At 39.8% G+C, this 15,469-nt stretch overlaps 1 protein-coding gene across 4 annotated transcripts in view; it reads left to right on the plus strand.

Annotated features, from left to right (window-relative positions):
• The window catches only part of CACNB2 (calcium voltage-gated channel auxiliary subunit beta 2), a 408,788-nt gene that overhangs the window by 13,808 nt on the left and 379,511 nt on the right, over positions 1-15,469 (plus strand). The gene's annotated exons all lie outside the window — the stretch shown is intronic.

Here is a 15,469-nt window from a genome sequence, read left to right on the forward strand (position 1 = left end):
TGGGGGGTTCATTGGGGAAGTGAAAGTGGTGGAGTGGGGCGGGGCGGTAGGCATCCATACCACCTGCTATGAGTTGAGATACGGGTGTTCCTCCAGCTGGAGTTTTCTTCTTCCCACCTGGGGCTTGGCTTGGAAAAGAGATTAGCCCTGCTCTTGAAAAGGCCTAGGGTACTGAGGTCAAATAGAGGACAGGGTATATTGGAGACATAATTGAAACTGCCTTTAGAGACAAAGGCTTTATCTCAGTTCACGTGGATTCTTGCTCAGGAGTTTGGGACTGCCCCCTAAGCAGTGTCAGGATCCCTAACATCAAAACACTCTTGTCCTTGGTTACAGAAAGAACTTTCATTCCCAGAGAAAGAGCAGAGGCAACCAGATCTCTGAGGACAGTAGGTTACAGATGAGGCTAAAGTCTCATCAGGTATAGGTACACGAGCATCTTAAGCTGATGCTTGTCAGTGGCAGGGGAAATGTGGGAGGAGCTTCCTGGGTGACTCTGCTTTCCTGGCGCAAGGACCACCTTTCTAGTTAGCAGGCTCATAAATCAATCTCTTGTCGGTGTGATCTCACTCCTGGAGATGATGATTGGCCGCCATGAGAGCTGCTCCATCTCTGTTGGGAAGGAAACCATTTCCTCACCACTTTTGGGGTTCTTTCCCCTTGTCTTCCCCCCAAGTTAGTTAGCAGCTGTTCAGCCCAAATGTGTTGACCTGTTACATTCACGGGGACTTTGTTTTTGGCTGGTGGCTGCCTCCTTCCACTTTTCCGACACAGACAAAGGATGACCTGAGTTCAGCCAACTGCTCCCTGCATCAAAGGCATCAACGGTAAGTCTGAGTAACCTCAGTAACTTTCCAGGCAACTGGAAAAACTTTAGTTCTGGTCTCTGCAACCTGGGATATGTTTCGGTTGCAGGAAGTTAGAAAAAGAGAGCTGTTTAAGAAGGAGCAGAACTTTTGTGGCTCCGAGACGTTTAGAAAGAGAAAGGAAGATGACGCTACATGAGGGCCCACGTTCTGGTGGGGGCAGAGTTGCTGAGCAGGGTGTGATGGGCACTAAGGGTGTGTGTGTTGGCCTGAGGTTGTCGTGAGCAGAATTCAGGCATCCTGGGTCTGAGTGGAGAGCCTCAAACTTGGCTTAGGTGAGCCCCTTAAAGGAAAATCACCCAAGGCTTTTCCCATTTCAAGCCTCCATATTTATTCTGCCTTTGGGACTGGGAGATTGACCCTGGAGGGCTGGAATCCACACTCTGAGTAATCATCTCAGGGCTGAAGGATCTGAAGCAGAAAGAAATAAGCTTCTTAGGAAACATAGAGGCTGCAGCAAAGCCCTGCAGAATGACAGGTAGCTGGTCAAAATTGCATGGAAAGAAAAACTGCAGTGTTTCCAATGAGCAAAGATATTGTGATAGAAATAAGTTGGGACTCATTGAACTCTAAAAATATCTTTTTAAGACAGTTGTTGGGCACCATTTTTCATTTGTCCCTTTGAATTCTCCTTTCATGAAGTTTTGGTAACTTAATCCACAGGGATTGCTACACACTATATAGTAACTGGACTTTGTTTTTCCTTCTGATAACTTCCTTTTGACATTGTGTTCTTGGTGATATATGACATTATGTGCATGAAACAGTTATAAATGACAAAGAGAGCTGCCAAGTGACTTAGTATTAATTTAAATATATATTGCCAAAACATGTGTGAGCATGTAAGCAGATTAGAAAAAAGACTATCCTAAAAGTTTGTCTCCTTGAAATAAAGGTTTAGCTCTTTGAATCTCAGTGTAATGAGGTGCTTGCTGTGACCTAGATTTGGAGTATAATTATATAGGCATCATGAACCCCAAGGTGCCCCGTTGATCCTGTCACAGAAGGATAACCAGGGTCTTTGGCAAGAACGCTGAGTCAGACACTATATTTTTCCTTGGATAATTTATTCTCTATTCTGTTAACAACCACGTTCATATTTTGCGACCATTTGAAAATAAGCTTAAGCCACCCTGGCATTACTAAATATTTAATAGATTAAAGTTTCACTGGAGGATTTGCAGAAATGCAGGGTAGGTGGTAACAATAAGTATGTGTTACATTAAATCATTTGAAAGTACTCCTTTTCAATGTTTCCTTCTCATCATGTGTAGTTGTTTAACAAAACAGGTGACCTGCATGTGTATTCATTACTTGTCTGTGGTGAGAGTTCGTATATAATCAGTATTGAAATGGTGTTTTGTCAATAAAACTGGGTTCTATTTAAAAATATAATTAGGTTTTTTACCTGTCCTTGAATTAAAAATAATTTCCATGAAATTTTGAAAACCCTAGATTTAAACATTTTCACAAACTGTATATGGTGAAGACTTTAAAGTACTTGGGAAACACCTGGTACTTTGAGGTGGTATTTAAGGTAATGAGATTTAAATATTTTAGAGGTTGAAAATGTGAACATTTTACATAAAGAGGATTTTTTTTTTTAATTAAGAGAGTGTCAATGAGTTTATTATAGATTGAATTGGGAACTCTCCCAGAATTCATAGGTTGAAGCCCTAATTGCTGATGTGACTGTACTTGGCAGTAAGGTAATTAACATTAAATGAGGTCATAAGAGTGGGGACCTAATCTGATGCCCCATAAAGAAGATGCCCCAAGAATGTGCATGCACAAGAAATAAGCCATTGAGAGGACAGTGGGGAGAAGGTAGGTGTCCCTGAGCCAAGGAGAGAGATTTCAGTAGGAAACAACCCTGCCAGCACCATGGCCTTGAACTTCCAGCCTCCAGACTGTAAGAAAATACATTTCTGTTGTTCTGTCATGGCAGCCCTAGTAAACTAATACAGATATATACATATATAGACAATTGGGCTTGAAAGTAGATCTGTTTTTTTCTTTAAAAAGTATTATTTTTAATTTTAATATAATTTTAAAAGGTTTTTTAAAATAACTGTAAAAGGCCTATTTTTAACTTTGAACTTTTTTAATTTTTATGTTTAAACATTCTTGGAAATTCCCTGGCAGTCCATGATTAGGACTCAGCATTTTCATTGCTGAGGAACCAGGTTCAATCCTTGGTTCCAGAACAAAGATCCCACACGCTGCATGGTGCAGCCAAAACAAAAATTTTAATTAAAAAGATAATAAGCATTCTTATTGATATGTAACATACATACTGAAAAATACACAAATTGTAAGTGTTCATTCTGAGATCTCACAAAGTGGACCAACTGCCAGGTCAAGAAATAGGTATCAGTATTACTAGCACCCAAGTTGCCCCCTTTGATCTCTATCAGTAATTCTTCCTTCATGCTAAAGGTAACCAAACACTGTCCCTCCTCGTGAGACCATAATTCACTTGGCCTCTTTTGTGGATTTGTATAAATGGAGTTCTTTTCTGACTAAATTCTTTCATTCAACCTTACCGTTGTTATATTCATCAATGTTGTATTTTTCAGTAACTGGCTCATTTTCCTTGCTGTACAGTATTTCACTGGGTGAGCATGCCACAACTAGTTTATCTCCTCTGCTGTTGCTGGACTTTGAGTCATTTGCAGTTGGGGTTATTGAGAGCCATGCTGTGACATGCATTCCTATATCTTCCTGTGATCTTACATGTGAATACATTGTTGTTCATTGAATAGAGTAGACTGCTGGGTTATATGTGCAACTGGAGTAAATACTGCAGAACATTTATCCAAAGGAATGAACCAATTTGTGATCCCTCAAGCAGTGGAGAACAGTATTTGTTGTTTCATAGTTTCACCCACACTTGTTATTGTCAATGATTTTTCATTTCAGTCATTCTTACGACAGAGTAGCCACAGCTCATTGTGGTATTAATATCCATGTCCTTGATAACAAAGCCATAGTTTACCTGTGGCTATATCTAGGGTGCATTGTGTGATATAAATATGTCATTGTGTGGCATGTATTTATAAATGTATATGTAATATGTATTATAAAATATATAAATATGTATATAAATTTGTACGTATATATAAACCTGAACAACCATATGATATGAGAGTATTTTGTTACTCTCTGTGGTAAATAGCCCATTAGTCATTGTAATCAGGCCTATAGCTGTTTGTTGGAAAATTAGAACTATTGGTTGGAATATGTTGGAGCATATTGAAATATGTTAGAACACGAGAAGGAAAGGCTACAAGTAGAAAGGTAAAAAAACGCATGGTTTCTTTTTCCCGTTGTATATTTCTGACCATCATGTGTTTGTGTTGCTCTAAGTAATTCTTTTGTCTTCCCTCGTAGCTCAGTTGGTAAAGAATCTGCCTGCAATGCATGAGGCCAGGATTTGATTCCTGGGTTGGAAAGATCCCCTGGAGAGGGAACTGGCAACCCACTCCAGTATCCTTGCCTAGAGAATCCCCATGGACAGAGGAGGCTGGCAGGCTACAGTGCATGGGGTCGCAAGAGTTGGACACGACTTAACGACTAAACCACCACCAAATAATTCTTTCAGAAGATTCATTAGTCTTAAGGAGCGATTGCTTATAGATATGTTTCTGCTTTAGGTCCACAAACAGGATAATGGCTACCGTAAAATAACTTTTCTAGATCGGAACTCCATTGTATTGGTTGACCAGTTCATCCTAAGATAACCAAATAATGCAGCTTCTGGTTCTTCACAACATCAACCTATTTAAAGTCCATGATATTCCAAAGATGGGGATGAGAGGTGCTTTCCCTCATGTGCTTAGTTCATTTCTCCCAGGACGTGGTTTCCATGCTGAAGCTAAGGGAAGGATCTGAGTTCTGATCGGTGAGTGTCTGTTCACTGTTCACTGTTCACTGAGGTTCACATCACAGTCGTGGTCCACACAGATTGTTGGCTGTGTGTGACTCATATCAGTGGGGCTTCCTGTGGGCTGTGTAAGGTTGTTGCAAAGTAGCAGCCTAGATGACCTTGGATATCAAATATTTCAAAGATTGAACTCCTTTTCGGAAACTGCAAGGAGGAGCATCAATTAGAAGGAAAGTTAACTGTGGTTGATCTGTTTGCTTTTTAAGTCTCATTCCTTTGTATTGTACTTAAAATGTTACTGAGATGCAAGATAGTTTCACTATGTACTGAACTTAAAATTTCCAAAGTTCTATGTTATATAAATGATGATGTTAGCAAATTTGTATCAAAGGTTTTTGTTCAAGAAGCAGATTAATTTTTACTGTCAGTCTGACTTTCTGTGTAAATAGGTATGGGCGTGGGAGACAGGCTAAACATTTATAGAAAATGCCAGTGAAGGTATTTTTGACTAGTTAGAATTCACCTCTAGATATGATTAGCTTACTTCCTTGGAACTTTAACACGTGTAAAAAAGTATGATGGTAACTAAGTGAAATGAGGCAGGAAGAGAATTTTTTAAAAATGGAGTAGCTTAGATGCTTGGATGTGGGTCTGCCATTTCAGAGGTCATTTGTGTTAGTATGTGGTGCATAATTAATGCTCTGTGTTAAAGTGTCTGCTGTTTACAGCATGCGTTTGGAAAAGGTACTTTCTGTAATTTACAGGGAAGGTATTTTGTATCTTCCTTCTACAACGGATGGCGCATCTGCAGTCTAGTCTCATCTCCCCACCGACTGGAACCGTGTTTGTGTGGCAGATTTTCCAAGTTTGGATGGAAAGGTGTTCAGTGTTGCAGGATACAGATGTTCTTGCTTCACAAGCGCCATACCAGCCTTTTAAAAAGTGAATTTATACCAACCTGGACGTTCGTTCCAATAAATTTTTGATATTCATAAAAAAAAGAGAGAAGCAGGATAGTGATAAGGGCCTGGGCTCTGAAGCCAGTCTGAGTCTGGATTCTGCCTCTGTTATTTACTAGCTGGCCCTTGGACGAGTGGCTTCATCTCTGTGTACTTGGCATCCTCATCTGGGAAATAGTGGCCACCTCAAAAGTTGGTTGTAAGGATCACATGAGTAAAAATTGCTTAGAATGGTACCTGCTATCTAGTTAATACTGTTTTGCTGCTGTTGTTCAGTCACTAAGGCATGACTCTTTGTGACTCCATGGACTGTAGCACACCAGGCTCCTCTGTCTTCCACTGCTGCCCAGGGTTTGTTCAAATTCACGTCCATAGAGTCAGTGATGCTATCTAACCATCTTGTCCTCGGCCACCCCTTTCTCCTTTTGCTTTCAATCTTTCCCAGTATCAGGGTCTTTTTCAATGAGTTGGCTCTTTGCATCAGGTGGCCAAAGTATTTTCAGCTTCAGCATCAGTCCTTCCAATGAATGTTCCAGGTTGATTTCCATTAGGAGTGACTGGTTTGATCTCCTTGCTGTCCAAGGGACTCGATAGAGTCTTCTCCAGCACCACACTTCAAAAGCATCAATTCTTTGGTGCTCGCCTTCTTTATGAAACACTATTTAAGCGTTTATTATTCTTACTTATAAACATTATTCCATATTTAGAACATTAGTTAAAAGCTGAATAAGAAATAGACCATGGCAGAGGAAATTATAATGGTTGTTGACTGTTATGGTTATTTACTGTATATTTTATCTATAGCTCCATTTTACAAATGAGACAAATAAGACCCAAAGAGGTAACTCATTCACAGTCACATGACAAGTAAGGTTGGAATCCAGGGGGCTGATTCTGCATCTGTGCTGTCATTGATGATGCTACACTCTTTTGTAACAAAAGTCAAAATGAAAATCAATTGCCAGTGCTTCCTTCTTTCAGCCAAGGAAGACGTGGAGAAGGATTCCTACCAGTGTTTTTAGGATGAATCCAAAGGTATTCTTTCAACTTCCTTTCTTATAGGAAGGTGAGGATGTCACCAGCATTGTCAGTTTACCCTAGCATCATGATTTTAAAAAGAAGACAGTAGGTGTCATTTCCCTCTTTTTTCCTCAAAAGTTGCTCAGATTCCCAGTTGGTGTCACCAGTTTTGCAGACTCTGTCACTGTTACTGGTCCCTGAGAAGTATGATTGGAAGAGTGTCTATTTTTTCCTTCCTACTATGAATGTCACAGAAACAGGCACTTTTTGGAATTGTGAAAGTCTGTTTTTTTCCTTCAGTTTTTGAAAAGATAAATTTGAAAATGAACTCAACTCTGAATCACCTGCAGTATCATGCCAGTTGGTTTTGAGGTTTAACTGAGGCTGATGTTGGCCCATAAATCATTCTTACTGTGAATCTGAGTAAAATTAGACACATATACAGCATCTGGTTTTAACATCAGACTCTTCTAGAAATGTCTTTTTTGGTTCATTAGGGCCTGTGCTTTGTAAATAAGCACTTTAATTTTAATTTACTAAGGGGTGAAAAGTGTTAAACATGACTTATAGGCACTGTAATTAGAATTAATGAAGATTCTTGCTCAGTGTTCATGTCCTAAAAGTTATTTAATATATCAAACTGTGGTTATTTTGGATTTATTATTAAGATAATTAAGATATCCAGGCTGTCTTTGATTATAGTATAAATTCTTTGTACTCTTTGGCTCTATGCTGTGAACAGATCCATCAATAAGAGAACTTCATTTCTCATAATAATAAAGCTGGAAAAGCTACAGTTGTTAAAATCCTTTGCATTTCATGCCCAGCATAAATTTCTAGTTGATGAAGATAATTAAGTTTTCATAGAAATTAGCTGTTTCCTCCAACTTCATCTAAAGAAAGGGAAAAAAAAATTTGAGTTCTGTTGTCAGAGATGGAGAGGGAGCGAGAAGAGGAGAGCTGGTCATTTATTTTTACATCGGTACCTAAGCAAGTAAATTAATTTACTGGAAGAAAAATAGGAGGGTAGAAGCAGCAAGGCCTGCTGGCATTGAAGGATAGAACATTTGTGCTGTTCTTTTTAGGAGATTGTGCAAGAATGGCTAACTGTATAAATTCTTGGATTCTGCCAAGGTCAGGAGGAACTATGTACATCTGCAAAGAAGTGCTAGTCATCAAAGTGAAAAGCAGCTTGTGGGGGGTGGCAGTGTTAGTAACTGCTTCTTCAGTCCCATTACTTCTCTCTTCTACCCTCTTCTCCTCTTCTTCCTCCCTTTTAATTCTTCATTTTCTTAAAGACATGTTCTCCCTGGCTATGTTTATGTACCTGGCAGTATTCCTAGGATGAACACCAAATGCTAAGGGGATAACTGCCAGCTAGCTTTATTTTAATGATCCCACAGCCTGGCAGCTTTCATTTGGGGTTCAGGGTACCCCATCTTCCAAACTCTCGGCTGTCCTCTGCCAAGTGTATCCAGGACTCACCAGCTCTTCCCACTGATAATTTTGATAGGTCACCCTAGAGTACCAGTGGGCTTCCCTGTGGCTCAGATGGTGAAGAATCTGCCTGGTATGCAGGAGACCTGGGTTCAATCCCTGGGTTGGGACGATCCCTTGGAGAAGGGAATGGCTACCCACTCCAGTATTCTTGCCTGGAGAATTCCGTGGATAGAGGAACCTGGAGAGCTATAGTCCATAGGGTCGCAAAGAGTTGGACACAACTGAGCGACTAACACACACAAGAGTACCAACCGGAGTCCTTTGGACTTTGCAAGAAGCATCATTATTTGGAGGGAGTGGGTAGGAGGAGGTTCAAGGGGAGGAACTTTGTAATTAATCTCGGATTTTGCTCATCAACCTATGTGTGCTGCAATTGTCAGGAAGTAATCCTGTCACGTATAAGGGCTTCCAGGATACAAATCAGGATGACAAAATGGAATGAACCACACATTTAACAGAAGGTTGCATGACGCTTTTCGGAACACAGTATTCTAAACACATTCCATTGCTTTCCAGTACCATGTTCCTGGAGCTGCTATTTTAGACCTTTTCTTCGTTCCGATTGGCTTTAAATATGAATGATTAATCACAGAGACACACAGTCTATTTTTTAGTTTTGTTTTGCAGAAGACAGATTAAACTGTGATAATGATTACAGACTCCAGGCCTGTGTGGACTGATATGTTTAAGGTTGGGTAAATCTCTCAGCCCTGAAATACTGGCTTGTTGCCGTGTTAGGCTGTATTCATCACAAACACAACTATAAATAATAATGCAGTAGATTTATTGCCACTGTGATTTCCTGTAAATATCTTTAGATCTTATTAAGCATTCATTTAGATTTTGTGAATGGCAGAATTGGTTCTGAGTTCTCTTAAGAACTTTTCTTAAATATAGCAGTATAAAAATATTGAGCCTTAAAAAAAGTTCGCTGTCCTTTCCATGGTATATGCCTTTATGTTACTGAGAATGTTGTATATTTTTCTTTGAGTTGACATAAGTAATTTATAAAGTATTTTTTTTTTAAGTTCGATTTTGTACTTCAACAAATCACTAGCCTTAACATGTCTTTTTTAAAAATTTATTTTGAATTAGAGGATGATTGATTTACAATATTGTGTTGGTTTCTGCCATACATCAGCATGAATCAGACACAGGTATACATGTGTTTCCTCCCTCTTGACCCTCCCTTCCGTCTGCCACCCCATCCCACACCTCTAGGGCGTCACAGAGCGCCAGATTGAGCTCCCTGCATCATACAGCGAATTCCCCCTGGCGGTTTTACGTATGGTAATGTGTATGTTTCCATGCTGCTCTCTCAATTCATCCCATCATCTCCTTCCCTCACTGTGTCCACAGTTCTGTTCTCTGTCTGCATCTCCATTGCTTCCTTGCAAATTGGTTCATCAACCTTTTTGAAGATACTTTTTGTAGGGGAACAAGGGCATGGTTCTATAGCAGTCTTCCTCATTTTCAGTTTGTTTTCATGTATTTGGAATACTTACCCTGTAAACTAGGTATGATTAAGGTTCCTCATTATTAAAATTATTTTGTGGATTGACACAGTTTTTTATCTTTGCCTATCTTTTCCCCACAGAGTTAAAAATATCAGTTTACAACCCAGAATCATTTCTGCTGGTGTTCTGAGATTTTAGACTCTGAGATACATTTCAAATTATAATATACTTTCCTTTTACGCCCCATTTTCTTCCATTATTATCTGTCTTCTGCTTGACCAGTCCATGCAAAGTCCTAGCTAAACTAGCCCCCTAAATTAATTGAGAATGTACAAGTGATCTAATATGGAGTAATTAGAATGACTAATAAAACAGGTTTTCATTAAGCAGTGAATTTCCAAGAAGTGTGTGTTTCAACTGAACCCTGAACTTAAGGAGTCATGCTGAAATGGTTAGTTACTTCCCTCCAGGTTAATGATTCACATGTCTCAGGTCTTCACAGGCATCATACCCAAGTGTGGTCCAACCAAGAAATAGTTCTCTTTTCCCTCTTCTGTCTTTCATAGATGTAAATATCATCAGCATCTTTGTTCTCTATGGACATGTTTTGAAATCTTCATACTTGATGATTATCAGATGCTAAGGAAATCCTTTTAGAGAGTTTGACTGATGTCTTGAAAATATTTGCAATAGTTTAACAATGTCATATTCCCATCTTACCATTTTTCACATTCATGACCAAATGTGTGTCTTTATTGCAAAGACTTGAGATGGAGAAAAGGAACTGATTGCCCTAGCCCTGCCCCAGAGCTTATCACAATGCTTCCTTTCACCCTCTGCTTATTTTAGAGTTTGAGGATAAAGGAGAGGGAAAAAATAGGAAAATGATTCACTGGGGGAGAGGAGAACTTTTATAGAGTCTTCTGCTGCTGCTAAGTCGCTTCAGTCATGTCCGACCCTGTGCAACCCTATAGAAGGCAGCCCACCAGGCTCCCCTGTCCCTGGGATTCTCCAGGCAAGAACACTGGAGTGAGTTGCCGTTTCCTTCTCCAATGCATGAAAGTGAAAGTGAAGTCGCTCAGTCATGTCTGACTCTTCACAACCCCATGGACTGCAGCCTACCAGGCTCCTGCGTCCATGGGATTTTCCAGGCAAGAGTACTGGAGTGGGTTGCCATTACCTTCTCCAATAGAGTCTTCTATTGACTCATAATTGGGAGAAAATAGAAAGTTCTTCAGGAGGTCCCTTGCTACCATCTCATCATCTGTGTCATCGCTGTAGGCTAGTCCTGAATTTTAGAAGTTTATTTTGACTTAGGGCGTTACATCTCCCTTCATATTTCCTTATGTCTTTGATACACATAGAAGAGTACCAACTTCCGTTCCTTCTTATACTTGACATCTGGTGATAGGAGAGCCCAGGAGACAGCTTGACTCTTTGGACTTCTGACAAGGACACTTGAGCTAGACTGTTTTTCCTCTCCATCCTGGAGTGTCTGGGCATTGTGACCTCACCAGTTCCTCTTTCCTGGAAAGTGCTACTTTCTCTGACTCAGGGGTCTTTTTCTTGTAGATGTAACCTTGAGGTTTATTCCCACAGGAAGATTTGTTGATTTCTTTGGTCCAGGTGCTGTATCTGAAAATTGAAAAATGGCCAACCACTTTTTTTTTTTTAAAGCAACCCTCCCCACCCAAAACAAGCAAGCCAACTTTTCATTTTAAAGAAAAATAAAGTGGATAATGTATTCCTTTGCTAGAGCTCTCGTAACAAAAGTATTGCACACTGGGTGGCTTAAACAACAGAAATTTATTGTCTCACAGTTCTGGAGGCTAAGAATCTGAGATCAAGGTGTTGGCAAGGAAGGAAGAAGTTGTTCCAGGCCTCTTTCCTTGGCTTGTAGGTGGCTATCTTCATGTTCACATGGTGTTCTCTCTGTTGTGTGTCTGCCTACAATTCCCCTTTTTATAAGGACATCAGTCATACTGGATTAGGGCCCATCCTAAAGACCTCATTTTAATTTAATTACCTCTCTAAAGACCCTGTCTCTGAATAAAGTCATATTCTGAGGTGTTGGGGGACAGGACTTCAACATATGAATTTGGTAGGGACATAATCCAACGTGTAACAGATAGAAATGCTTATATAATTAGCTTCATGAATAATTTGTTTCCTTATAACTTGAGTTTTTCACATGATAATAGACTTACACTAAAAAGCACTGATGCCAAAACTGACAGAAAAACATTTTTTTTTTGCTAGAATATTAAAGGAATAAAGAGATGCATTTCCCTCTTTACGTCAATGATTGATGTAGAAATGAAACAACCATGTAGTTCTGCAATCAACCTAATAGACTAACATCTTAACTATGAACCCACTTTGATTTTCTGTATCATTTCATGAACTTTTATTTAGATGATTCAGTTTCTTCAGAGTATAAGATCTCTTTCTAAGGCTTTGATCCCTTGTAGCCAAGGACATGGCCAATATCTGTAAAATGTTTAAAAGGCTTGAGGCTTTTAAAGATTCAACTTCTCGGTATAACCCAGAATCCAGTTCTCACTTTAGCATATGGGTAAAATGTGTACAAACTGTTGCACATCCACAGTAGATGTTTTCTTTGCACTTAGCTTCATGACAGCCACAAGTACACACACACAGACATTTATAGATATATGTGTGAGTGTGTATTCTGTGACTTAAGTTTTCCTTTTACCCTTTCCCTCTCATTTAAAAGCAGCTATATTTTAAAATATAATCTTACACCTAAATCATATGTGTCAAGATTGGAGCTACTATTTTAAAATAATTTCTGTACTTGCATTTCTCACAGTGAATTATTGTTCATTGCATTCTTGCAGTTATGACTTCAAGCTTATAGATGTTTAATACCAAGAAAAATGAGGAATTAACGTTCTCATTTAATCTTTCTCTCTGACAATTACAGGGAGAGCTGCAGCAAGGAGAAAAACCACATGGTGGGGCAGAATGCCCTGTTATGTGTTAGTTACTCATGGGGGAAAAAAAAATCAAAGAACATAGGTCTTCTCTTGCTGATTTATTTGCGGATGCTTACTGGCTTGCCAAGGTGAGGCTTATACAGAAGAACATTATTTACTCTCTTCTAAGTCTGATTTCAAGTGCTGTGCCTTTACTAAGCAGGATGTGTTTAAGGAGTCCAGACGAAATCTCTAAGAAAGATTTCACAGTCAAGTGTGTTGTTAGGATCAAAGCTGGACATGTGCATTTTTATTTTTATTTTTAAATTTATTTGTCTGTGTCGGGTCTTAGTTGTGGCACTCGGGATCTTGTTGCATCATGTGGGATCTATTGTCATGGTGCACAGACTCTCTGGTGTAGCACATGGGCTCCAGAGTGCATGGTCTCAGTAGCTGGGGCACTCAGGCTTAACTTGTTCCTCGGTGTGTGGGATCCTAGTTCTCCAGCCAGGGATTGAACCCACGTTCCCTGCATTGCAGGGTGAATTTTTAATCACTGGACTACCAGGGAAGTCCTAGGACATGTGCACTTTAGAAATAGTTCACAGAGAGTTCTGATGTTCTCTCATGATCAAGTACTATTATCTGAAAGGAATCAAGGGGTCAGAATGGATCATGAAGGAAAAAATTAGGTTGACTGACAGTAACTACTAGGAAAGTGGGAAACCAGGGCATGACTTACTGACATAGAATGACCATTCCTGAACTTGCGATATGTACTACAGTAGAAGAACAGAAGAAAATCCTGTGTGAGCCCTGAGGAAGTGATCTTTTATTCTGAATAGTAAGGAGAGAGAGCATCTGAGGATGTATCACCCAAATAGTTTTCAATTTAAAATTTCAACTTAAATTTAACAACCTAATTTTGAATTGAAAATTTAAGTTAATAATTTGAAATTTCAAAGGTTAGTGTGCAGTGTGTTTCTGAGATGGTATAATTACCTTATGTGTGTGGAACCTGGGTGTGTGGAGAGATGGATGAGAGGTGAAGTTGGAAGTGAAGGAGTGATCTCGGGGGATCATGGGGTGCAGTGGCTTGAAGCAGGTCCTTGTCTTCTTTGAAGAAAGGTTCCAGCAAAGAGACAGAGATTGTGAAGCAGCTAGAGCATTTATTAGAACCAAAGTATGTGTGGAAGAACACCCAGGTAGACTCAGAGTGAGTTACGCACTATAGGAGTGGCTTAAATCACTTATATGGTGGCAGTTTTCTGGGTTCCTTCTGGCCAATTAACTTGCTCCTGCCCATGTTTGATCTGACTCAGGGCCCTCTCCCATGTCCACGCGCATCTTTCAGCCAAGATGGATTCCAGTGCAAGGGTTTCTGGAAGCTTGGCAGGACACATTGTGGGCTGCCACCCCCTTCTCTTCTCTGACCTGTGAGGATCTGTTCTGTGGGCTGTGTGGTCTGGGCGGTCTCCTTGACCACAAGAGTGAGAAAAATGTGGTTGCCTTATCTTTTTTTACTCAAGCAGGGCCCTGCTCCTGTAGTATCTTTATCAAGAAGTGTCAACCAACAGGAGCCTGGGACCCAGCTAACTCTTGCCTCAGGAGGGCACCAGACTCCAGCGGCCTCTCTGTCATGATGGGTTACAGTGCATTGTCCTGAGGTGTGGAAAGGTTTGCAAGAATGCACTGATGAGTTGGCTAATTGGAAAAGCAATCAGCGTCAAAGAAACTATTTGAATAAAGATGATAGTGATCACTAACATTTATTGAATGTGACGATGTGCCAGCCACTCTGATAGGCACTTTATTTCATTGTTAGCACAGCTCACTGAGGTGGTTACCATTAGTACCCCCATTTAAGAGAGGATGAGTCGAGGTTTAGATAGAATAGTAATTTGCTCAAGTTCATACACTTAAAAAGTACATAGTATTTATTAGGTCAAATTGGTGTCCTCTTGGAAATGTTTAGGTGTTTGTTGGGCAATGAGAAACTTTAGACAATAGTGATGATTCTCAAAGTCTGGAAGAAAGTGGCAAAAGGCTGTCCTGGGTCATTGGCCCAAAAGCAGTGACTATGACTATTGACTATGGGTATAAGGCAAGGGGTCCAGTCTCCCGAGCCAGGACTCTGCCAAGACTGGACATAGCCTTGGGTCCCAAGGGCTGAGGTGGCCTCAGGGTCCAGCACAATCAAAGACTCAGGAGGGTTATTTGTTTAGTATTGAATGTATATGGAGAGAGAGAAAGGTGTTCACAGAAAATCTCAGTGGAGGTTATACAGGTATTACTTTAAAAATTTTATTGAAATATAGTTGATTTGCGGTATTGTGTTTAACTTCTGTACAGTAAAATGTCTCAGGTATATGTATATACATCCTTTTTCTTATTTTTTTCATTATGTTTTATCACAGGATGTTAAATATTGTTCCCTGTGCTATACATTAGGACCTTGCTGTTTATCTATTCTCTGTATAATTGTTTGCATCTGCTAATCCCAGTCTCCCACTCCATTTCTCCTCCAACACCCTCCCACTTGGCAACCACATGTCTGTTCTATATGTCTGTGAGTCTGTTTCTGTCTCATAAATAAGTTAATTTGTGTCACATTTTAGGTTCTACACGTAAGTGATATCATATGGTATTTGTCTTTCTCTGTTTGACATAACTTCACTTAGGGTAATAATCTTTAGGTTCATCCATGTTGTTGCAGTTAGCATTATTTCATTCTTTTTTATGGCTGAATAATATTCCTGTGTGTGTGTGTGTGTGTGTGTGTGTGTGTGTGTGTGTGTATACCACATCTTTATTCATTTGTTGATGGACATTTAGGTTGTCC

This window comes from Cervus elaphus, chromosome 23 (assembly GCF_910594005.1).
Source record: "Cervus elaphus chromosome 23, mCerEla1.1, whole genome shotgun sequence".
Lineage (NCBI taxonomy): Eukaryota > Metazoa > Chordata > Mammalia > Artiodactyla > Cervidae > Cervus > Cervus elaphus.